The sequence below is a fragment of the Pseudophryne corroboree genome, chromosome 5 (assembly GCF_028390025.1).
Source record: "Pseudophryne corroboree isolate aPseCor3 chromosome 5, aPseCor3.hap2, whole genome shotgun sequence".
Lineage (NCBI taxonomy): Eukaryota > Metazoa > Chordata > Amphibia > Anura > Myobatrachidae > Pseudophryne > Pseudophryne corroboree.
This window is the reverse complement of record NC_086448.1, coordinates 461,189,846-461,215,571: the sequence shown is the minus strand read 5'-3', so window position 1 is coordinate 461,215,571 and position 25,726 is coordinate 461,189,846. Positions and strand designations below refer to the sequence as shown.

General features: G+C 47.0%; 1 protein-coding gene and 1 long non-coding RNA gene across 2 annotated transcripts in view; one reads left to right on the top strand and one right to left on the bottom strand.

Annotated features, from left to right (window-relative positions):
- LOC134927870 (uncharacterized) overlaps positions 1 to 21,193 on the bottom strand; it is a 259,760-nt gene extending 238,567 nt beyond the window's left edge. The window contains exon 1 of the long non-coding RNA XR_010177757.1: positions 20,810 to 21,193. This is a non-coding gene — a long non-coding RNA (uncharacterized LOC134927870). The remainder of the gene's footprint in view (positions 1 to 20,809) is intronic.
- A 44-nt stretch (positions 21,194 to 21,237) lies between these two features.
- The window catches only part of BASP1 (brain abundant membrane attached signal protein 1), a 144,588-nt gene continuing 140,099 nt past the window's right edge, over positions 21,238 to 25,726 (top strand). Inside the window, exon 1 of the mRNA XM_063922943.1 lies at positions 21,238 to 21,393. The gene's annotated coding sequence lies outside the window, so the exon portion shown is untranslated. The remainder of the gene's footprint in view (positions 21,394 to 25,726) is intronic.

Below are 25,726 nucleotides of genomic sequence, written 5' to 3'. Positions count from 1 at the left end.
AACGGGGGCAAATAATGACCCGCCGTGGGCCGCTTTTTCCACGCTTCTGCATACGCTAGTTCAAAAACTAACACCCCCTATGGGACCCCCAATGCCGGTGCAACCGTTTGTGATCCCTGCAGCTAATCCGCCGTGGGCGGACGATTTATCTGCTCAAATAAAGAAGTTGAACCAGTCCCTGACTACTAAAAAGTCTGACCGTCGCTCGCCTACGTCCAAGGGGTCCTCTAAGCGAGCGCTTGTCTCCTCACAATCCACTGCTGTCACTGACACCTCGTCGGATGAAGACGGCACTTACACTGACCCCACAGGTTCTGACTCAGATACGGCTGATGGGGAGGGTGGTTCACGTGTGGATGTTCCTGATCTTTTGGATTACGGATGATCCCGAGCCATCCGTTCCTCCTAGAAACCAGATAGGTTCAAGCGTCAGAAGGTGATTAAACAAGTTTTACCTCACTGACCACCTAGTGGATATACGTCAGGAACCCTGGGAAAACCCGGGTACGAAGTTTGTGCCTCAAAAGAAGATGCTGGCTCGCTATCCCCTCGCGCCTGAGCTGTCTAACAATTGGGAAACGCCTCCTCCAGTGGACTCACATGTGACTAGGATGGTGGTTTCCTCAGCTCTACCGGTCACCACCGTCACATCTCTAAAAGAGCCTACGGATAAAAGTGTGGAGGGTTGTCTGAAAGCAGTTTACACCCTCACGGGTGCTGCACAAAGGCCCACTATTGCAGCTACTTGGGCTGCAGAGGCCATTGAAGCATAGGCCTTGGAGTTAGATGCTGAAATCTCCTCTGACCATGCTAGACAATGCTGGTCTTATATTGTCACAGTTTCTCGTTATATTAAAGAGGCGGCTTCTGATGCCGGTATCCTGGCAGCCAAGGCCTCTACTACGTCAGTCCTGGCTCGCCGGATATTGTGGCTGAGATCCTGGTCTGTGGATCTGGACTCTAGGAAAACCCTGGAGGTACTCCCTTTTAAGGGAGATATTCTGTTTGGGGAGGATTTAAATAAGATTGTTGCTGACCTGGCTACTGCCAAAACTGCCTGTCTGCCAAGTACTGCTCCTTCTGTGTCGAAGGCTAAAGGTACTTCCTTTTGCCCCTTTTGTCCTTCAGGTAAATGAAAAGGTCAGGCGTACAACAAGCAGGCCCGCACTTCCAAACCTGGTAAGCCTAAGCCCAAAAGAGCCTGGGCGGCCCGTCAGCCAGCTTCCAAGACAGATAAGCCTGCCGCATGATGGGGCGGGCCTCCCTCTGGGGGATCCCAGGGTGGGGGGCCGGCTTCTAGGGTATAACCAGGAATGGTTGAAGACCACTTCAGATGCCTGGGTACGGGAAGTAGTCACTCGAGGTTACGCCATAGCCTTCAAAAACCCACCCCCTCATCGATTTTGCCAGACAGATGTCCCGTTGGACAAGACAAAGGCAAACACTCTACATTCGGTGGTACAGACCCTCCTGGATACAGGAGTCATAGTACAGGTGCCTCTTGCGCAGAGGGGCCGGGGGTACTATTCTCCGCTGTTTCTAGTCCCGAAACCGAATGGGTCCTCCCGGCCCATTCTCAACCTCAAGGCATTGAACAGGTTTGTGAAGATTTCCAAGTTCTGTATGGAAACCCTTCGCTCTATAGTTCTGGCCTTGGAACCTGGGGACTTCATGGTCTCCCTGGATATACAGGATGCTTACCTGCATATTCCTATAGCAGTGTCTCATCAGCAATACCTGAGATTTGCGATTGGCAACTGCCATTACCAGTTTCGGGCGTTACCTTTTGGTTTAACAACGGCTCCGCGAGTCTTTACAAAAGTCATGGCGGTGATGACGGTGGTACTCCGCCGTCAAGGAGTCAGGATACTGCATATTTGGACGACTTGTTAATCCTGGCAAATTCCCCAGAACTTCTCCTGCGTCATCTAGATGTGACGGTCCGGTTTCTGTAAGCCCACGGGTGGCTCATCAACTGGAAGAAGTTATCCCTGATCCCTGCTCAGAGCATGGTTCATCTGGGAGCACTATTGGACACTCACAACCAGCGGTTGTTCCTGTCTCAGGAGAAAGTCCTGAAACTTCAGGACAGGATTCGTTGCTTCCTATCTTGTCCGCAAGTGTCGATACATTCGGCGATGCAGGTGCTTGGCCTCATGGTGTCAGCATTCGACATGGTGGAGTACGCTCAATTTCACTCTCGCCCTCTCCAGAGGCTGATTCTAGCCAAATAGGACGGCCTGCCTCACCGGATCAGGTCTCAAATGATCTTATTGACTCCGGAGGTCCGTCTGTCGCTACTCTGGTGGCTCCGGGACCAACAACTGTGCAGGGGCCGTCCGTTCTGGATATCTGACTGGGTCCTGTTGACGACAGATGCCAGTCTACGAGGTTGGGGCGCGGTGCTGGAGCAACACTCCCTTCAGCGGCGGTGGACCAAGGAGGAGTCCCTCCTTTCGATCAATATTCTGGAGTTGCGGGCGGTCTTCAATGCCTTGAACCTAGCCCAGCATTTAATTCAGAACCGTCCTGTTCAAGTACAGTCGGACAACGCCACCACAGTGGCTTACATAAATCATCAAGGCGGCACTCGAAGCCATTTGGCAATAAAGGAAGTCTCACGGATTCTACAGTGGGCAGAACGCCATCTACCGGCCATATCGGCAATATTCATTCCGGGAGTCCTGAATTGGGAAGCGGACTTTCTCAGTTGTCAGGACGTGCATGCCGGCGAGTGGGGCCTGCATCCAGTAGTGTTTCAACTCCTAGTGGAAAGGTGGTGCCTTCCAGACGTAGATCTGATGGCGTCTCGACACAATCACAAGGTTCTGGTCTTCGGAGCAAGGACAAGGGATCCTCAAGCAGCATTCGTGGATGCGCTGGCGGTACCGTGGAGATTTCGGCTGCCGTACATGTTCCCTCCAGTGTCACTCCTGCCCAGGGTAATTTGGAAGTTCAAGCAAGAAAAAGGAATTCTGCTTCTCATAGCTCCAGCGTGGCCCAGACGGCACTGGTTCTCAGACCTGCAAGGCCTATCGTCAGAGCGTCCAATTCTACTTCCACAACGCCCAGACCTCCCTCCTCGTTCAGGGCCCCTGTGTCTACCAGGACCTAGCCCGGCTGTCTTTGACGGCGTGGCTCTTGAAGCTTCCGTCTTAAGGGCTAAAGGGTTTTCTGAGGCGGTCATTCAAACTATGTTGCGGGCCCGGAAACCGGCTTCGGCTCGGATTTACTATAAGGTCTAGCATTCTTACTTTGTTTGGTGCGCATCTAACGATTATGACACTTCCAAGTTTAGTATAGCCAAGTTGTTGGCTTTTCTTCAGCAAGGCCTGGACTTAGGCCTGCGTCTGGCCTCCCTCAAGGTTCAAATATCTGCCTTGTCGGTGTGGTTTCAGAGAAAAAATAAGATTTTACTTACCGGTAAATCTATATCTCGTAGTCCGTAGTGGATGCTGGGGACTCCGTAAGGACCATTGGGAATAGACGGGCTCCGCAGGAGACAGAGCATTTTAAGAAAGAATTTGGATTCTGGTGTGTTCTGGCTCCTCCCTCTATGTCCCTCCTCCAGACCTCAGTTAGAGAAACTGTGCCTGGAAGAGCTGACAGTACTAGGAAAGGATTTTGGAATCCAGGGCAAGACTCATACCAGCCACACCAATCACACCGTATAACTTGTGATAACTTACCCAGTTAACAGTATGAACAACAACAGAGCATCAGATCAACCCTGATGCAACTATAACATAACCCTTATTTAGGCAATAACTATATACAAGTATTGCAGAAGAAGTCCGCACTTGGGACGGGCGCCCAGCATCCACTACGGACTACGAGAAATAGATTTACCGGTAAGTAAAATCTTATTTTCTCTAACGTCCTAGTGGATGCTGGGGACTCCGTAAGGACCATGGGGATTATACCAAAGATCCCAAACGGGCGGGAGAGTGCGGATGACTCTGCAGCACCGAATGAGCAAACACAAGGTCCTCCTCAGCCAGGGTATCAAACTTGTAGAACTTTGCAAAAGTGTTCGAACCTGACCAAGTAGCTGCTCGGCAAAGCTGTAATGCAGAGACCCCTCGGGCAGCCGCCCAAGAAGAGCCCACCTTCCTTGTGGAGTGGGCTTTTACTGATTTTGGCAGCGGCAATCCAGCCGCAGAATGAGCCTGCTGAATCGTGTTACAGATCCAGTGAGCAACAGTTTGCTTTGAAGCAGGAGCACCCAGCTTGTTGGATGCATACAGGATAAACAGCAACTCAGTTTTCCTGACTCTAGCCATTCTGGCTACATAAACCTTCAAAGCCCTGACCACATCTAGTAACTCGGAATCCTCCAAGTCACGAGTAGCCACAGGCACCACAATAGGTTGGTTCATATGAAAAGATGACACCACTTTTGGCAGAAATTGTGGACGGGTCCGCAATTCTGCCCTGTCCATATGGAAAACCAGATAGGGGCTTTTATGTGACAAAGCCGCTAATTCTGACACACGCCTAGCCGAAGCCAAGGCTAATAGCATGACCACCTTCCACGTGAGATATTTTAACTCCACGGTTTTAAGTGGCTCAAACCAGTGTGACTTCAGGAAACTCAACACCACGTTAAGATCCCAAGGTGCCACTGGAGGCACAAAAGGGGGCTGAATATGCAGCACTCCCTTTACAAACGTCTGAACTTCAGGCAGAGAAGCCAGTTCTTTTAGAAAAAAAATAGACAGGGCCGAAATCTGGACCTTAATGGAACCCAATTTTAGGCCCAAAGTCACTCCCGACTGTAGGAAGTGAAGGAAACGGCCCAGCTGGAATTCCTCCGTGGGGGCATTCCTGGCCTCACACCAAGCAACATATTTTCGCCATATACGGTGATAATGTTTAGCCGTCACGTCCTTCCTAGCCTTTATCAGCGTAGGAATAACCTCATCCGGAATGCCTTTTTCTGCTAAGATCCGGCGTTCAACCGCCATGCCGTCAAACGCAGCCGCGGTAAGTCTTGGAACAGACAGGGCCCCTGTTGCAACAAGTCCTGTCTTAGAGGCAGAGGCCATGGGTCCTCTGTGAGCATTTCTTGCAGATCTGGGTACCAAGTCCTTCTTGGCCAATCCGGAACAATGAGTATTGTTCTCACTCCTCTTCTTCTTATGATTCTCAGCACCTTTGGTATGAGAGGAAGAGGAAGAAATACATAGACCGACTGGAACACCCACGGTGTCATGATGAGCACCGGAAATTTTTCGGGTTTTGTGTTTTGGTTTTGGGTTCGGTTCCGCGGCTGTGTTTTGGGTTCGAACGCGTTTTGGCAAAACCTCACCGAATTTTTTTTGTCGGATTCGGGTGTGTTTTGGATTCGGGTGTTTTTTTCAAAAAACACTAAAAAACAGCTTACATCATAGAATTTGGGGGTCATTTTGATCCCAAAGTATTATTAACCTCAATAACCATAATTTCCACTCATTTTCAGTCTATTCTGAACACCTCACACCTCACAATATTATTTTTAGTTCTAAAATTTGCACCGAGGTCGCTGGATGGCTAAGCTAAGCGACCCAAGTGGCCGACACAAACACCTGGCCCATCTAGCAGTGGCACTGCAGTGTCACGCAGGATGGCCCTTCCAAAAAACACTCCCCAAACAGCACATGACGCAAAGAAAAAAAGAGGCGCAATGAGGTAGCTGTGTGAGTAAGCTAAGCGACCCTAGTGGCCGACACAAACACCTGGCCCATCTAGGAGTGGCACTGCAGTGTCACGCAGGATGGCCCTTCCAAAAAACACTCCCCAAACAGCACATGACGCAAAGAAAAAAAGAGGCGCAATGAGGTAGCTGTGTGAGTAAGCTAAGCGACCTTAGTGGCCGACACAAACACCTGGCCCATCTAGGAGTGGCACTGCAGTGTCACGCAGGATGGCCCTTCCAAAAAACACTCCCCAAACAGCACATGACGCAAAGAAAAAAAGAGGCACAATGAGGTAGCTGTGTGAGTAAGCTAAGCGACCCTAGTGGCCGACACAAACACCTGGCCCATCTAGGAGTGGCACTGCAGTGTCACGCAGGATGGCCCTTCCAAAAAACACTCCCCAAACAGCACATGACGCAAAGAAAAAAAGAGGCGCAATGAGGTAGCTGTGTGAGTAAGCTAAGCGACCCTAGTGGCCGACACAAACACCTGGCCCATCTAGGAGTGGCACTGCAGTGTCACGCAGGATGGCCCTTCCAAAAAACACCCCCCAAACAGCACATGACGCAAAGAAAAATGAAAGAAAAAAGAGGTGCAAGATGGAATTGTACTTGGGCCCTCCCACCCACCCTTATGTTGTATAAACAGGACATGCACACTTTAACCAACCCATCATTTCAGTGACAGGGTCTGCCACACGACTGTGACTGAAATGACGGGTTGGTTTGGACCCCCACCAAAAAAGAAGCAATTAATCTCTCCTTGCACAAACTGGCTCTACAGAGGCAAGATGCCCACCTCATCATCATCCTCCGATATATCACCGTGTACATCCCCCTCCTCACAGATTATCAATTCGTCCCCACTGGAATCCACCATCTCAGCTCCCTGTGTACTTTGTGGAGGCAATTGCTGCTGGTCAATGTCTCCACGGAGGAATTGATTATAATTCATTTTAATGAACATCATCTTCTCCTCATTTTCTGGATGTAACCTCGTACGCCGATTGCTGACAAGGTGAGCGGCGGCACTAAACACTCTTTCGGAGTACACACTTGTGGGAGGGCAACTTAGGTAGAATAAAGCCAGTTTGTGCAAGGGCCTCCAAATTGCCTCTTTTTCCTGCCAGTATAAGTACGGACTGTCTGACGTGCCTACTTGGATGCGGTCACTCATATAATCCTCCACCATTCTTTCAATGGGGAGAGACTCATATGCAGTGACAGTAGACGACATGTCCGTAATCGTTGTCAGGTCCTTCAGTCCGGACCAGATGTCAGCATCAGCAGTCGCTCCAGACTGCCCTGCATCACCGCCAGCGGGTGGGCTCGGAATTCTGAGCCTTTTCCTCGCACCCCCAGTTGCGGGAGAATGTGAAGGAGGAGATGTTGACAGGTCGCGTTCCGCTTGACTTGACAATTTTGTCACCAGCAGTTCTTTGAACCCCAGCAGACTTGTGTCTGCCGGAAAGAGAGATCCAAGGTAGGTTTTAAATCTAGGATCGAGCACGGTGGCCAAAATGTAGTGCTCTGATTTCAACAGATTGACCACCCGTGAATCCTTGTTAAGCGAATTAAGGGCTCCATCCACAAGTCCCACATGCCTAGCGGAATCGCTCTGTGTTAGCTCCTCCTTCAATGTCTCCAGCTTCTTCTGCAAAAGCCTGATGAGGGGAATGACCTGACTCAGGCTGGCAGTGTCTGAACTGACTTCACGTGTGGCAAGTTCAAAAGGTTGCAGAACCTTGCACAACGTTGAAATCATTCTCCACTGCGCTTGAGACAGGTGCATTCCACCTCCTATATCGTGCTCAGTTGTATAGGCTTGAATGGCCTTTTGCTGCTCCTCCAACCTCTGAAGCATATAGAGGGTTGAATTCCACCTCGTTACCACTTCTTGCTTCAGATGATGGCAGGGCAGGTTCAGGCGTTTTTGGTGGTGCTCCAGTCTTCTGTACGTGGTGCCTGTACGCCGAAAGTGTCCCGCAATTGTTCTGGCCACCGACAGCATCTCTTGCACGCCCCTCTCGTTTTTTAAATAATTCTGCACCACCAAATTCAAGGTATGTGCAAAACATGGGACGTGCTGGAATTTGCCCAGATTTAATGCACACACAATATTGCTGGCATTGTCCGATGCCACAAATCCACAGGAGAGTCCAATTGGGGTAAGCCATTCTGCGATGATCTTCCTCAGTTGCCGTAAGAGGTTTTTAGCTGTGTGCGTATTCTGGAAAGCGGTGATACAAAGCGTAGCCTGCCTAGGAAAGAGTTGGCGTTTGCGAGATGCTGCTACTGGTGCCGCCGCTGCTGTTCTTGCGGCGGGAGTCCATACATCTACCCAGTGGGCTGTCACAGTCATATAGTCCTGAGCCTTCCCTGCTCCACTTGTCCACATGTCCGTGGTTAAGTGGACATTGGGTACAACTGCATTTTTTAGGACACTGGTGAGTCTTTTTCTGAGGTCTGTGTACATTTTCGGTATCGCCTGCCTAGAGAAATGGAACCTAGATGGTATTTGGTACCGGGGACACAGTACCTCCAACAAGTCTCTAGTTGCCTCTGCAGTAATGATGGATACCGGAACCACGTTTCTCACCGCCCAGGATGCCAAGGCCTCAGTTATCCGCTTTGCAGCAGGATGACTGCTGTGATATTTCATCTTCCTCGCAAAGGACTGTTGGACAGTCAATTGCTTGGTGGAAGTAGTAAAAGTGGTCTTACGAGTACGACTTCCCCTCTGGGATGACCATCGACTCCCAGCAGCAACAACAGCAGCGCCAGCAGCAGTAGGCGTTACACGCAAGGATGCATCAGAGGAATCCCAGGCAGGAGAGGACTCGTCATAATTGCCAGTGACATGGCCTGCAGGACTATTGGCATTCCTGGGGAAGGAGGAAATTGACACTGAGGGAGTTGGTGGGGTGGTTTGCGTGAGCTTGGTTACAAGAGGAAGGGATTTACTGGTCAGTGGACTGCTTCCGCTGTCGCCCAAAGTTTTTGAACTTGTCACTGACTTATGATGAATCACTACTGCAGCAGGACAGGTATATATTATATAATGACGGACCTGCTGGACACTGTCAGCTCAGCACTGCAGACTCCTAAAGTAAGCTACTAGTAGTATCAAGAAGATAGAAAAAAAAAAAAACACCACAGGTAGCCAGGTGGTATACAATTATGGATGGACTAGCGACTGCCGACACAGAGGTAGCTACAGCCGTGGACTACCGTACTGCGTCTGCTGCTAATATAGACTGGATGATAATGATATAAAAAATATATATATATATCACTACTGCAGCCGGACAGGTATATATTATATAATGACGGACCTGCTGGACACTGTCAGCTCAGCACTGCAGACTCCTAAAGTAAGCTACTAGTAGTATCAAGAAGATAGAAAAAAAAAAACACCACAGGTAGGTGGTATACAATTATGGATGGACTAGCGACTGCCGACACAGAGGTAGCTACAGCCGTGGACTACCGTACTGCGTCTGCTGCTAATATAGACTGGATGATAATGATATAAAAAATATATATATATATATCACTACTGCAGCCGGACAGGTATATATTATATAATGACGGACCTGCTGGACACTGTCAGCTCAGCACTGCAGACTCCTAAAGTAAGCTACTAGTATCAAGAAGATAGAAAAAAAAAAAACACCACGGGTAGGTGGTATACAATTATGGATGGACGAGCGACTGCCGACACAGAGGTAGCTACAGCCGTGGACTACCGTACTGCGTCTGCTGCTAATATAGACTGGATGATAATGATATAAAAAATATATATATATCACTACTGCAGCCGGACAGGTATATATTATATAATGACGGACCTGCTGGACACTGTCAGCAGAATGCGTTTATAGAATAAAAACACCACACGACGAGTGTTTAACTTTTTCAGGCAGACAATCACAATATACTGGTGGTCAGTGGTCACTGGTCAGTCACACTGGCACTGGCAGTGGCACTCTGGCAGCAAAAGTGTGCACTGTTAAAATATGTACTCCTGCTATAACTGCTCCCCAGTCTCCCCCACAATTAAGCTGTGTGAGCAGTGAGCACTCAGCACAGTCAGATATACAGTATTACATAGATGATGCAGCACACTGAGGGCACACTGAGGCTGAGCACAGATATGGTATGTGACTGTGTCACACTGTGTATCGTTTTTTTTCAGGCAGAGAACGGATTAATTAAACTGGTGGTCACTGGTCACACTATCAGCAAGTAGTAGTGGTCACTGGTCAGTCGCACTGGCAGTGGCACTCTGGCAGCAAAAGTGTGCACTGTTAAAATATGTACTCCTGCTATAACTGCTCCCCAGTCTCCCCCACAATTAAGCTGTGTGAGCAGTGAGCACTCAGCACAGTCAGATATACAGTATTACATAGATGATGCAGCACACTGAGGGCACACTGAGGCTGAGCACAGATATGGTATGTGACTGTGTCACACTGTGTATCGTTTTTTTTCAGGCAGAGAACGGATTAATTAAACTGGTGGTCACTGGTCACACTATCAGCAAGTAGTACTCCGTCCTAATATGCTCCCCAAAATTAGTAAATCAAGTGTCTCTACTCTCTACTCTCTAGTCTACTCTAAACGGAGAGGATGCCAGCCACGTCCTCTCCCTATCAATCTCAATGCACGTGTGAAAATGGCGGCGACGCGCGGCTCCTTATATAGAATCCGAGTCTCGCGATAGAATACGAGCCTCGCGAGAATCCGACAGCGGGATGATGACGTTCGGGCGCGCTCGGGTTAGCCGAGCAAGGCGGGAAGATCCGAGTCTGCCTCGGACCCGTGTAAAAAGGCTGAAGTTCGGGGGGGTTCGGTTTCCGAGAAACCGAACCCGCTCATCTCTAGGTGTCACCAGGGCGTCCACAGCTATCGCCTGAGGGTCTCTTGACCTGGCGCAATACCTCTGTAGCTTTTTGTTGAGGCAGGATGCCATCATGTCCACCTGTGGCAGTTCCCGCCGACTTGCAATCTGCGTGAAAACTTCTTGATGAAGTCCCCACTCTCCCGGGTGGAGGTCGTGCATGCTGAGGAAGTCTGCTTCCCAGTTGTCCACTCCCGGAATGAACACTGCTGACAGTGCTTTTATGTGATTCTCCGCCCAGCGAAGAATTTTGGTGGCTTCCGCCATCGCCACCCTGCTCCTTGTGCCGCCTTGGCGGTTTAAATGAGCCACTGCGGTGATGTTGTCTGACTGAATCAGAACCGATTGATCGCGAAGCAGGGTCTCCGCTTGACGTAGGGCGTTGTATATGGCCCTTAATTCCAGGATGTTGATGTGAAGGCAAGTCTCCTGACTTGACCACAGACCTTGGAAATTTCTTCCCTGTGTGACTGCCCCCCACCCTCGGAGGCTTGCATCCGTTGTCATCAGGACCCAGTCCTGAATGCCGAAACTGCGGCCCTCTAGAAGGTGAGCACTCTGCAGCCACCACAGGAGAGACACCCTGGCCCTGGGGGATAGGGTGATCAGCCGATGCATCTGAAGATGTGATCCGGACCACTTGTCCAGTAAGTCCCATTGAAAGGTCCTTACATGGAACCTGCCGAAGGGAATGGCCTCGTATGATGCCACCATCTTTCCCAGGACTCGCGTGCAGTGATGCACCGACACCTGTTTTGGTTTTAATAGGTCTCTGACCAGTTTCATGAGCTCCTGAGCCTTCTCCATCGGGAGATAAACCCTCTTCTGGTCTGTGTCCAGAATCATGCCCAGGAAGGGCAGACGAGTCGTAGGAATCAACTGCGACTTTGGATATTTAGAATCCAGCCGTGCTGTTGTAACACTTCCTGAGAGCGTGCTATGCTGATCAGCAACTGGTCTCTGGACCTCGCCTTTATGAGGAGATCATCCAAGTATGGAATAATTGTGACCCCTTGCTTTCGCAGGAGCACCATCATTTCCGCCATTACCTTGGTAAATATTCTCGGTGCCGTGGAGAGACCAAACGGCAACGTCTGGAATTGGTAATGACAATCCTGTACCACAAATCTGAGGTACGCCTGATGAGGTGGATAAATGGGGACATGAAGGTACGCATCCTTTATGTCCAGAGACACCATAAAATCCCCCCCTTCCAGGCTTGCGATGACCGCTCTGAGCGATTCCATCTTGATCTTGAACCTTTTCAGGTATATGTTCAGGGATTTTAAATTCAATATGGGTCTGACCGAACCGTCCGGTTTCGGTACCACAAACATGGTCGAATAATAACCCTTTCCTTGTTGAAGAAGGGGAACCTTGACCACCACCTGCTGAAGATACAATTTGTGAATTGCAGCTAACACTATTTCCCTCTCTAAGGGGGAAGCTGGCAGGGTCGATTTGAGGTATCAGTGAGGGGGCATCTCTTCGAATACCAGTTTGTATCCCTGAGACACAATCTCTATTGCCCAGAGATCAACCTGGGAGTGAATCCACTTGTGGCTGAAATTTCGGAGATGCGCCCCCACCGTGCCTAGCTCCGCCTGTGGAGCCCCAGCGTCATGCGGTGGATTTAGTGGAAGCTGGGGAGGACTTCTGTTCCTGGGAACTAGCTGTGTTGTGCAGCTTCTTTCCTCTGCCCGCCTCTGGCAAGAAAGGACGCACCTCGGACTTTCTTTCCTTTTTGTGAACGAAAGGACTGCATTTGGTAATACGGTGCTTTCTTAGGTTGTGAGGGAACATATGGCAAAAATTTTGACTTTCCAGCAGTAGCTGTGGAGACCAGGTCCGAGAGACCCTCCCCAAACAATTCCTCACCCTTGTAAGGTAAAACCTCCATGTGCCTTTTTGAGTCGGCATCGCCTGTCCATTGCCGAGTCCACAGGACCCTTCTGGCAGAAATCGACATAGCATTTATTCTAGAGCCCAGTTGGCTAATGTCTCTTTGAGCATCTCTCATATATAGGACAGCGTCTTTTATATGCCCCAGGGTCATTAATATAGTATCCTTGTCTAAGGTATCCAGTTCCTCAGATAAGGTATCCGTCCATGCTGCCACAGCACTACACACCCAGGCCGACGCAATTGCCGGCCTTAGTAAGGTACCTGAATGTGTATAAATGGACTTCAGGGTACCCTCTTGCTTTCTATCCGCAGCATCTTTTAGGGTGGCCGTATCCTGTGACGGCAGGGCTACCTTCTTGGATAAGCGTGTTAAAGCTTTGTCCACCCTAGGGGAGGAATCCCAGCGTAACCGGTCCGTTGGCGGGAAAGGATACGCCATAAGCATCCGTTTGGAAATCTGCAGTTTTTTATCTGGAGATTCCCAAGCCTTTTCACATAACTCATTTAGCTCATGTGAAGGGGTAAAGGTCACCTCCTGCCTTTTTTCCCCATACATATGAACCCTCTTGTCAGGGACTGGGGTTTCCTCTGTGATGTGCAACACATCCTTCATTGCTATAATCATATAACGGATGGCTTTAGCCAATTTAGGCTGTAACTTTGCATCATCGTAATCGACACTGGAGTCAGAATCCATGTCGGTATCTGTGTCAACAATTTGGGATAGTGGGCGCTTCTGAGACCCTGACGGCCTCTGCGACATAGGATCAGGCATGGGCTGAGACCCCGACTGTCTTAAGGCTTCAGCTTTATCCAACCTTTTATGCAAGGAATTAACATTATCATTTAAAACCTTCCACATATCCATCCAATCAGGTGTCGGCGCCGTCGGCGGAGACACCACATTCATTTTCTCCCGCTCTGCTTCCACATAGCCTTCCTCGTCAAACATGTCGACACAAGCGTACCGACACACCACACACACAGGGGATGCTCTTTCTTGAAGACAGTTCCCCCACAAGGCCCTTTGGAGAGACAGAGAGAGAGAGTATGCCAGCACACACCCCAACGCTATATGTCCCAGGAATCACACAGTAACGTAGTGTTAACCCAGTAGCTGCTGTATATAATGTTTTTGCGCCTAATTTATGTGCCCCCCCCCCCCCCCCTCTCTTTTTACCCTCTTCTACCGTGAATCTGCAGGGGAAAGCCTGGGGAGCTTCCTCTCAGCGGAGCTGTGGAGAAAAAATGGCGCTGGTGAGTGCTGAGGAAGAAGCCCCGCCCCCTCAGCGGCGGGCTTCTGTCCCGCATTTCTGTGTAATATTATGGCGGGGGCACATACATATATACAGTGCCCAACTGTATATATGCTCCACTTTTCCCAAGAGGTCCTAATTGCTGCCCAGGGTGACCCCCCCCTGCACCCTACAGTGACCGGAGTATGTGGGTGTAGTTTGGGAGCAATGGCGCACAGCTGCAGTGCTGTGCGCTATCTCAGTGAAGACTGGAGTCTTCTGCCGCCGATTTTGAAGTCTTCTTGCTTCTTACACCCGGCTTCTGTCTTCCGGCTCTGCGAGGGGGACGGCGGCGCGGCTCCGGGATCGGACGACAAAGGGTGAGATCCTGTGTACGATCCCTCTGGAGCTAATGGTGTCCAGTAGCCTAAGAAGCAGGACCTAGCTTCAGAGAGTAGGGCTGCTTCTCTCCCCTCAGTCCCACGATGCAGAGAGTCTGTTGCCAGCAGATCTCCCTGAAAATAAAAAACCTAACAAAATACTTTCTTATAGCAAGCTCAGGAGAGCTCACTAAACAGCACCCAGCTCGTCCGGGCACAGATTCAAACTGAGGTCTGGAGGAGGGACATAGAGGGAGGAGCCAGAACACACCAGAATCCAAATTCTTTCTTAAAGTGCCCTGTCTCCTGCGGAGCCCGTCTATTCCCCATGGTCCTTACGGAGTCCCCAGCTTCCACTAGGACGTTAGAGAAATTGCGACCTTACCTGATGTGCATACCTTTACTCAGGGCGTGTTGCGTATCCAACCTCCCTATGTCCCGCCTGTGGCTCCTTGGGACTTGTCGGTGGTTTTGGAGGCATTACAAGAGTCCCCGTTTGAACCTCTTGGTTCAGCTGACCTTAAGTGGCTTTCCCTTAAGGTGGTGTTTCTGCTGGCTATTGCTTCAGCTAGAAGAGTGTCGGATTTGGGTGCCTTGTCCTGTAGTTCCCCATATCTGATATTTCACCGTGACCGGGCGGTTCTTAGGACTCGTCCCGGCTATCTAGCTAAGGTGGTTTCTTCGTTCCACCTTAATCAGGAGATTGTAGTTCCGGCACTCGTTTCTCCTGATCTGTCTCCCAAAGAGCGGTCTTTGGATGTGGTACGGGCTCTCCGTATCTATGTGAAGAGAACTGCTCCTATTAGGAAATCTGATTCTCTTTTTGTTGTGTTTGGGTTTCACAAACGGGGCTGGCCTGCTCACAAGCAAATTCTGGCCAGATGGATTAGAATGGTGATTGCACATGCTTATGTGAAGGCTGGTCTCTCTGTTCCTGATCACATTAAGGCACATTCTACTCGGTCTGTTGGACCTTCTTGGGCGGCCCAACGTGGTGCGACCCTTGAACAATTGTGCAAGGCGGCTACGTGGTCCTCTGTGAATACGTTCATAAGGTTCTATGCCTTCGATACTGCCGCTTCCCAAGATGCTTCCTTTGAACGCCGGGTTCTTGTGCCCGCTACAGTGCGTCCCCTCCCATAAGGAACTGCTTTAGGACATCCCCATTGTCCATTCCTTGTGGAGCCCAGTGTACCCCGCAGCAGAAAACAAGTTTTATGGTAAGAACTTACCTTTGTTAAAACTCTTTCTGCGAGGTACACTGGGCTCCACAAGGCGCCCACCCTGACGCACTTAGCTTCTTTGGGTTGGTATGGCATTAGCCGCTGACACGTCTCCTGACGTGAGAATGCGGTGTTGTGGCTACTAACCGTGGTCGTCTCTTTTTCTGCTACTGCATTGGACTGGTTAACTAAAAACGGAGATCCTGTGCAGGGAGGCGGGGTGGTATAGGAGGCGGCGCTATGCATTCTGGGAACAGTCAAAGCTTTGAGCCTGTTGGTGCCTCGGATCAAGATCCTACTCTACACCCCATTGTCCATTCCTTGTGGAGCCCAGTGTACCTCGCAGAAAGAGTTTTAACAAAGGTAAGTTCTTACCATAAAACTTGTTTTAGCAAACTCTCATGACTAGCTGTATTGAAGAAACCATACTCTGTCCAGGATTCAGCCTACTTTAGACTTCACATGTATTAGAGGTGTGGCCTGCACTCAGCTAGTTAACCCCATAGAATGTCACTTTCCTGAAATTAGACCATTAGCAGCAGGAGCGTTTTAACAGAGGAGAGGGTCTATGTGCAGATTCCAGGTGGGCCCCGTCTTCTCCATGGCACAGTAGGCTCTGGCAATGTGCTGGAGTCTACTGCGCATGTGCAGGTCTCTGGAAACATGGTGCCTAAAACTAATTTCACTACTACGCTTGTGCTGCGGACATTTTGTCTGTGATTTTTGCCATGGCTGCAGCACCGGAAAGGTAAGTGTTAAAACATGGGTGCACTGCACCCATTATAGAAACGCCAATGCTTAACAGTATTTTTATTACCAAACCACATACTGCATTCACACACATCTCAGAAACTAAAGTTTACACCATGGCCCTCATTCCGAGTTGATCGGTCGCAAGGCGAATTTAGCAGAGTTACACACGCTAAGCCTACGCCTACTGGGAGTGAATCTTAGCTTCTTAAAATTGCGACCGATGTATTCGCAATATTGCGATTACTAACTACTTAGCAGTTTCAGAGTAGCTTCAGACTTACTCTGCCTGTGCGATCAGTTCAGTGCTTGTCGTTCCTGGTTGACGTCACAAACACACCCAGCGTTCGCCCAGGCACTCCCACCGTTTCTCCGGCCACTCCTGCGTTTTTTCCGGAAACGGTAGCGTTTTCAGCCACACGCCCCTGAAACGCCGTGTTTCCGCCCAGTAACACCCATTTCCTGTCAATCACATTACGTTCGCCGGAGCGATGAAAAAGCCGTGAGTAAAATTACTTTCTACATAGCAAAGTTACTTGGCGCAGTCGCAGTGCGAACATTGCGCATGCGTACTAAGCGGATTTTCATTGCGATGCGATGAAAAATACCGAGCGAACAACTCGGAATGAGGGCCCATGTACACTGAACACTGTCCAAATACTGACACATATGATTACAGGTGATTGTTTTTAAGTGCAGTATTTTAACGTAAACATGATTTCATATGGCCGATCCTACAAATATTACTAGGTCTATTAAAGTGCTATGTTATCAAGGACTAGCACTGTACATACTACAATGTTCAAGCAGGGGCGTAAATAGGGTGGTGCGACATGTACCACTGCATAGGGCACCACAAGGCAAGGGGAGCTGTTCTGCACACCTGTCAACTTGCTGTTTTAATCACTATCACTTGCAACTTCCTCCGCTTTAATCCCCGACATCCCCATGCTGCCCTCCTCTCCCCCTTACATTCCTAAGTACTTTAAGTCACACATTCATTTATTTAAAGCACACATTTCAAAATACTCTCAAACTTCCCATACAGGAGTAGATCGCTCCATTAGTAAGGTGTCTGACTGCAAAATGGAAGAACATGGGTTTGAATCCTGGGTATGACAGTATTTTGAAATGAGTTCTTTAAATAACGAATGATCTGACTGAAGGTCCTGGCTAAGACTGAAATTAAAAGTGTGATTTAAAATAAATGATAATGTAATTAAATTACTCAAATTATGCTTTCACATCAAGTTCATAAATGCTGGTATAAGAGGAAGGGGCATCATAGCAAGAGCTTTCACTGGGCACAAGGGCTCACCTTATCTCCCTGTTTGAAAAGTGTGTGTGTGTGTGTGTGTGTGTGTGTGTGTGTGTGTGTGTGTGTGTGTGTGCGCCAATGCTATTTTTGGCCCAAGGTACCAAAATATCTACTTATGGCTCTGTGTTCAAGCGTCTGGTTTTGAAAGGAAAATTGTCATTTCTCCTGAGAAATAATAACATTTGATGATGAAAATCAATGACAGTACTTTGGAAACATAATTGAGTTAGAAGCAATGTGAGATGATTGTGGATAGTTACATGAAGCAGTATACAAACAGAATATGGATCAATTCATTTTCATTCTGTGTTTTCTGTAAAATAAGTTCCAGAAGAAACAGAGGGGGATTTCTTGCCTGGACATTAAAAAAAACATTTAACACTTGTAAAAACTCAACACAATCTGCTGCTACTGCATGTCAAAAAAAGGAAATATGTGCAGACAGCAAAACTAGTGAACTTGCTTACAAATAGTGACAGGAAGTGTAGCAACAGTTCAATACGCATCATGTAGTTTTTTTTTTTTTTTTTATTCGAATTTAAAAGGGAAACATACTATATTCATTTAACTATTGAATGAACTGGATAGGTTTGCAGTACAATAAACCCCAAAGAAAATAACAATACATTTTGAGGTGCCCACTAATGGTCTGGTACGTTTTTGTTGCCTACACTCTGTGTTTGCTGCTGAAGTGTAAATACATAGTATTGCATACTGTAATGTGAACAAAATATAATTTGTAACCTTGTACCATCCAGAACCAGACAGATATGAGATCTCTGCACACCAGAATCTGCAGATAATGTAAAAGAACAAAAAGCAACACAGCACTGCAGCTCTAAACAATGTGGTCCACCAAACAGTCCAGAACCACCTACCTGTGTTAGTTTGGGGTCCATTATTGTAATTCCAATAGTAGATATTCAATTTATATGGAGCAGTTTAAGATACTCCATAAAATAACAATTATCTACTAGCTCAGTATTTTCTTTCTGATGCATGATATATAAAAAAAAAGGTATAGAGGTTTGCAATAGATTCTGTTGTAAAACTCAGTGAGTCGGTGTGAGATGGACTTTGACATAAATATGTCAGTATGCAGTGATCCCGTTACAAACAAAATTGTTTGATTAATTACAGACATAAAAACAAAGTTTACATTCCTGAAAGAAATATCACAATATTACTAGACTTCTTAACATCTCTAATGACTAATTATATATATATATATATATATATATATATATATGTAGATAGAGAGATAGATAGAGACACACACACACACACACACACACACACACACACACACAGAAAGGGCACTCCAGGATAGGTTGAAAAGCTGCCGGGGTGCCTTTCTAATCGATGATACATCAATGCAGGTGTCTGCCTAAACCGGTGTTTCCCAACCACGGTCCTCAAGGCACACTAACAGTCCTGGTTTTAGTGATATCCAGGCTTGAACACAGGTGACTTAATTAGTACCTAAGTTATTTTGATTTAACCATATGTGCTGAAGCCTGGATATCACTAAAACCTGCACTGTTGGTGTGCCTTTAGGACCGCGGTTGGGAATGCCTGGCCTAAACGGAAGAACCAGGCGGCACTCGTCCGGTCTTTTTAGAAGAAAGCTGGTGCTTTTATTAGTACAACGTTTCAAGGCCCATTGGCCTTTTCATCGTGCTTTGCACCTGCTGAAAATGTCAATGGGCTTTGAAACGTTGTAATAATAAAAAGCACCAGCTTTTTCTAAAAAGATTGGACGAGTGCCGTCTGCTCCTTCCGTTTAGGAGGACTCCTGCATTGATAGATAGCATAGTACACAGGTTCTCAAACTCGGTCCTCAGGACCCCACACAGTGCATGTTTTGCAGGTCTCCTCATAGAATCCCAAGTCAAATAATTAGCACCACCTGTGAACCTTTTAAAATGTGTCTGTAAGTAATTAATACACCTATGCTCCTGCTGGGTTACCTGCAAAACATGCACTGTGTGGGGTCCTGAGGACCGAGTTTGAGAACCTGTGGCATAGTATATATATATTTATTATAAATATATACACACATATAGATATACTAGATTCAGCACTCATAAAACCGAGGTTACTATCCCAAAACCATAATCCACTTCAGACATTAATATACAATTCGGATGCATGCTATTATAAATCAAGAAAACCAATATTCACTTTTGAGAAGCAAAGCACCAATTTACCAGTGAGGCTGTACAGTCACTCTAGGACAGTGAGACTGAAGTTATTACGCAGGGAGAGATAGTTAATGTACAGTATATTGTATATGTGCATACCGTAGTTTTGCTATAAATGTAATGACCATTTTCTACTGATCTACACGGGCTGTTGCTTTACTTTTTTATTTTAGAATCTTATCTTACGTTCTGATCAGAATGATGTTACAGCCCCAAACTGTTTATTTTGATAAATTATATATTAATACTAGGGACACACATCATAGCTGTGTTAAAAACCGACAAGACTGCTACCATATGCTTACTTGATTGCAATCACACATGGCAGGTTGTAGTTAGAGACAACAGTAAATGCACAAAACAAAATCTAATGGAATAAAACTAAACACCATGCAACACTGTTATTAAAAAGCGATTTTCCAAATAGAATGTGAATTGTGAAAATAGAGTCAATTATTTTGAATAAACCACTGACAATTTGCACACCATTTGAACAGTGTTTAAGACAAGTCCTAATGTGCAACATGTTCTGCAGAGGGAGCCAAAGTGCTAAACATTTGTGTGGAGTGAACATATGCAATAATCTCTGGAATATACAATAATGTCAGAAAGTTAAATATTACAATAATGTTTTTTTTTTTTTTAATCTACAGTCTGATTGGTGAAACAAATAAGTGAATTATTAGTCTTATAAAAGAAATCATAAAATGTTTTTTAAATAATAATATTAGTGAAAATATTATTCGATAGGTAAGAACTGTAGAAAACTGCAATAAACCACATGTACATTTGTTTCTGTCCTAGAAAGTGCAGACAATTAAGCTCATTCTTCCATGCCAGGGGTTCCCAACCAAGGTCCCCGAGGCACACGAACGGTGCAGGTTTTAAGGATAGCCATACTTCAGCATAGGTGACTTAATTAGTAACTCAGTCATTTTGATTTATCCATCTGTGCTTAGGCATGGATATCACTAAAACCTGGACTGTCCTTAAGGACAGAGGTTGGGAATCATTGTCCTACACCAACAATCACTAGTGTATTCCAAGTGCAATTGCAATTCTCTGGAACATGTTCACCTGACCACTCATTAAACAGTAGAGGAGGACTTCTGTGCAGACCAGACTCAGTAATTAGCTTTTCTTCAGCCACCAATTTTGGATCTTTAAGGTATGGATGAAGGTGAGCAGAATAGCATGGTATTTCCCACTTATACCTGCACAAGTCTGTGACTCTCATCCAAAAACCAACATTTGAAGAGCAGCATAATATCCAGAAGAAGATAAACAAGAGTAACCAGATAGACAATCCAATGTATATGGTCCTGTGGCAGTGTATGAAATTCACTATAGTATGCAAATCAATCAGTATTGCTTTCCATATTATACTGTACGTCTTCCCGTGCCCAATGTGCATTTACAGCTCAGAGTAGGGTGCTCTCCTAAATTTGAGGGTAAGTATGAACAGCCCACACACACTTTAATCTTTATATATATATTAAGGAGAGAAAAAAAAGCCCCAGAGTGGTTTATGGACAGCAGAGAGGGAGGGAGTGGGAGAGAAGAGAGAAAGGGGGAGACGGGGGTGGAGAGTGAAAGGAACAGAAGGGGAGGAGGGAGAGGGAGAAATGCAGAGGCAGCAGCAGAAGAGACATTGCTACAGCAGCGGGCTCTAATCACCACAGTCCTAGCCACCGAGCCAGGGAGGCACAAGCACCCAGACTTACCAGTGCAGGCACAAGAACCCTTGTGACACCAGGGCACACAAACACACAAGGACAAACACAGGCTATTCAATAAGGTAAGCAGGAGAGGATTCTTTCCAGTGTGTGTAATGCACACATATACTGGATACACATGGCAAATTAATGCAATCAGTTTCTATACAGCAGCAGGGATTGGGGTGAGGGAGCTAGAAGCCAGATAACTGCTTGGAGTATATCTATCTCTAAACTAGTCACAATGATCGCCCATATGCCAGAAGGGGTCCATTAATGTGCAGTGCAATGGAATTCCGATAAAAGATAGCCCTATATTCAAACAGAGGAACTGCTAGCTATGTGAATGACAGGATCTTCTATATATTTGGAAGCCTGTAATTGTAGTGCAGACCTATGTCGCACACGTGCTGTATAGCCCATCTATTAGAAGGTTTTATTTTGGGGAAAGAATAGTGAGTAGCAGAGACTGTGGTGGAAGGCTGAACGTCACTATCCAGATCTCGGTAGAATAAGCTGTGCATACTCGTTATAGGATCTGCACATATTAATCTGGAATCTACCCATTTGAGGGATGAATGACCTAAATACTGTTCTTTTCATGTGCTCTTTGTCCTGAACTGTGTGTCTTGAATACTTGGATTATCTGGATTCTGAGATCTCCTCCACATTTGGGCGTTTCTTCCTTGATCAATCTATGTGATGGTTGTCAGTGCAGGAATGGGTTACGCGCAGCAGCCCCACCATAGGACATGGATGGAAATCAGACGCTAGCAGTCACCCCTTCCTTCCAGCATTGGGCATTTTCCTCCCTTGTTCTGGTTACTGATATTCTCCGAGATAGCTGATTAGCGGGATGTTGTTGCCTGGCATGCTGCAGCCACTGTGTGCATATGCAACAGCTGGGTGACATCTGTCCAGCAGGAGATAGCTGCTGCTGCGGCCATTGCACAGCCCACTATTGTCTCGCCCTACAGTATTGATCTGCCTTTCCTCAGTGGAGCACGTGAGTGCACCCCGATAATGGGCTAAGTAAACCAAATCTGCATGCATGCATCATAATAGTGGGCTATTGATTGATTTGAATGATGCAAGCATCTAGAGAAAGAAAGGGAAATCATAGGTTGACACATATGGTGAGTGTTAATGAGATCCATACATTTTGGGCTCTTGTTAAATGATAAACACTGCAGTGGAAATGAATGAGACTTCACAGTAATTACCAATTCCTTTGTCTTTGCCCAGCGCATGCGCAGAGAGATGGGGCGTGGATAGCTCCTTTCAGTAGCTGCTTCATCCGCTGTCTCCAGCCCACACGTAGAGCTCTCCCTGGTACTGCTCAGCATCTCTCTGTAGGGAAATACACTGACTACAAGCGTGTATTAAAAAAAACTGCGACGTTGTATATTGGTTGAATCTGAAATGCTACATGCAATAATATTAAAAAAAATATAAAAAAGATTAAAAAAAGGGAGAGAGCGAAAATACATCACAGCGCATTGCAAAAGCAAGCCTTTTCTAGTAACCTGGCACGTCCGTCTCCACGTTGCGAAGCATGTACTAGAGTCAGGAATCCGTCACACTCATTTAGCAGAGTGCACACTCATTTTCGTACACATGGCTCTCCCCTCTCATTGTGTACCACTTTCTTTCCATAATCTGTACGTTACTACAATACAGTTGTCGCTGAATGGAATCCATTTATTCTAATTTCGGAATATATCACACAAATACATGTCAATGCAACCATAAAACGTAAATGTCAGTATATGACTATGTACGTCTGGCACACCCAAATTAGTGTTAATGTTTCCTAAGCCATGCATACATTCTTGTAGATGTGTCTTTTATTTTCTTTAAGAAATACATTTATATTAAGGAAAGCAAAACAAAAAAGTGTTTGTTTTTTTATTCCTGCAGTACACACATACAGGTCTATTAATGTACAGAATAAATAATTAATTGTTACTTCTCACTAAACAGCGCATCAGTTCGATGTCATATATAGCTTTGGAAAGTAGCAATTCATGTATACTCGCCTTTCCGATGATGTGATCCGGTATTCAGGGCTCCAGCAGTGACGTCTTCAGTTGCGGCCCCTCTGCGCAGAGTGGAGTCAGCCGGCAGGTCCCTTCCTCGCATGCGCCGCCAGCTGAGATCCTGGGAGGCTGCAGGGGTGGTTGTGAGGTCAGGGGGCGGAGCTAGTGCGGGGTACTGGGCAGAGAGCAGGGAAGCATTAAGGTTGATTCTATATCGGAGTGGGAGAAGGGACCTTCTGACGTACATAGGGGAGGAGACGCGTCACCAGGGGGAGAAGTTACGGGCGAACAGGGTACCCGAAAAGTACCCTCGCGGGGTCGGTGGCTCGCTCCGCTCGCCACCTGATTACTAAAGGTAATAGTTGGTGGCGTGGATAGTAGAGGAACTATCCCGCTGGCATATCTCCTCCTCCTTGTGTCGTGGCTCCTCCCCCTGATGGAAAAGGTCCCTTAGCCCACTTGATTCTAGCATCTACCGAAGCATTAAGCTTCCCTACAGTTTCTGCACTGAAGTTCAGATTGCGCCATCGTGAGATGGCGAATCTGGACTCCATGGAGAAGTGGAAAGCTGAGCTTTCCATTCCTTCATGAATCGCACTCTCCATACAAAAGTATGTCAATGCATTTCAGGCACGTAGTGGGGAGGCCGCTGGTGAAGTCAGAACGTTCTCCATGGTAACCCGCTTTGTGAATAGCCCAAAGCAGTGAAAAGCCCTGTTTTCTGCAAAACTGCGCTTTTCTCTGCTTTATGAATAGAGCCCTTATAGGGGAATTTAATTGCTGTCAAACAGATTTGCATGGCTGAATCCACACGATAACCGCCACACTTTGTGGTGGTGGGAACTCGCTCTAAAGCAGGGCTGCCAAACCGGACCTCAAGATCTACCAACAGTACATGTTTTCCAGGCCTCCTGGAGATCTGTGGAATTGGCAGTTAGGAATGAATGCAGAACATCTTAATTAGTAATGACTACACCTGTGCACCAGCTAGGTTGTCTGGAAATTGTTAACTGTTGGTAGATCTCGAGGACTGGTTTGGCCAGCTCTGCTGTAAAGTGTTAACTACCCCACATGGTTGCGAGCACTTTTGAGTGAATTGGCCAGGCGAAGGGTGCGAGTCGAGCAGCCATCGCGGGGTTTAAATGCCATGGCAACTTTTCCCCTTCGCCGGCAATTAAATCCCCCCCCCCCCCCCCCCCCATAGGGGAAAATTTATCAAAACAAGGAGATCCAATCAGCTTCTAACTCTCATTGTACAGGCTGTGTTTAAAAAAATGACAGTTGCTGATTGGCTAGTGCTTTTTCTCCCTCTCTGTGCTTTCATTATATAATGGCAGCATATTCTATTGCACTTTAGGAATTTGAGTTTCTACTATATTTCCCTAAAATGGATCATTTGAACCTCAAAGTATCACTAGCACCAATTGAAAGATATTCCAATGACTAATCATGTTGGCCTGAACTTTATGTATTCCTTATTTCCTGACAATAATTTAAACTTTAGTTGTAACATACTAATTAGCTAAAGAATCATGTTAAAGTGGTTGATTGGTTATTAGTTGATTTGGCTTCAAACATGTTTACACTTTCCCTTTTGCCACCTTTGGATGCTGGTGGTCATTGTTGATCCTTACCACTAGTGATACTTGCTGTCTTGTACAGATATAAATACATTTAAGGGCACCTACACATTAAGCGATCCGCCGCCGAACTGCCCGACGGCGGATACAGCCGACGGGCGACCCGGCGGCGGGAGGGAGGTGACGGGGGGGGAGTGAAGTTTATTCACTCCCCCGTCACCCGGCTCCATAGCAGCGCAGGCAAATATGGACGAGATCGTCCATATTGGCCTGCATGCACAGGCGACGGGGCACCAGTGATGAACGAGCGCGGGGCCGCGCATCGTTCATCGCTTGTGCCTCCAGACTCAAAGATGTGAACGGTATCTCATTCATTAATGAACGAGATCGTTCATAGCTTTGACTATTATCGCCCAGTGTGTAGGGCTTATTAGGAAATGGATTGGTGACTCCGTCCTATTTCTGAACAGTATTTTCTTTGAGAGGAAATGGGAGCCCATTTATCAGCCAATAATTGCAGCTAGTTTTTCAGCGGTTAGCTGCAAACATTAAGTATTGCCATGATGTATGAAGGAGGAGCCACAGCAGATATCTGTGATACCTGCTGCGATCCCTCCATTACTGCCAACATTCGCATCTCCAATAGGTTTACATGGAGGATGCAAATCTTCCAGCTTTACCAATATCCAGGCTACAGATCGGGCTGTAGTTCCAGCAGGGTTCCCCAGAAACTTTCCGCCGGAAATGGCCGCTGTGCATTGCGGTCAGCGTGACCGCGCATGTGCTGCAGTCCCGGC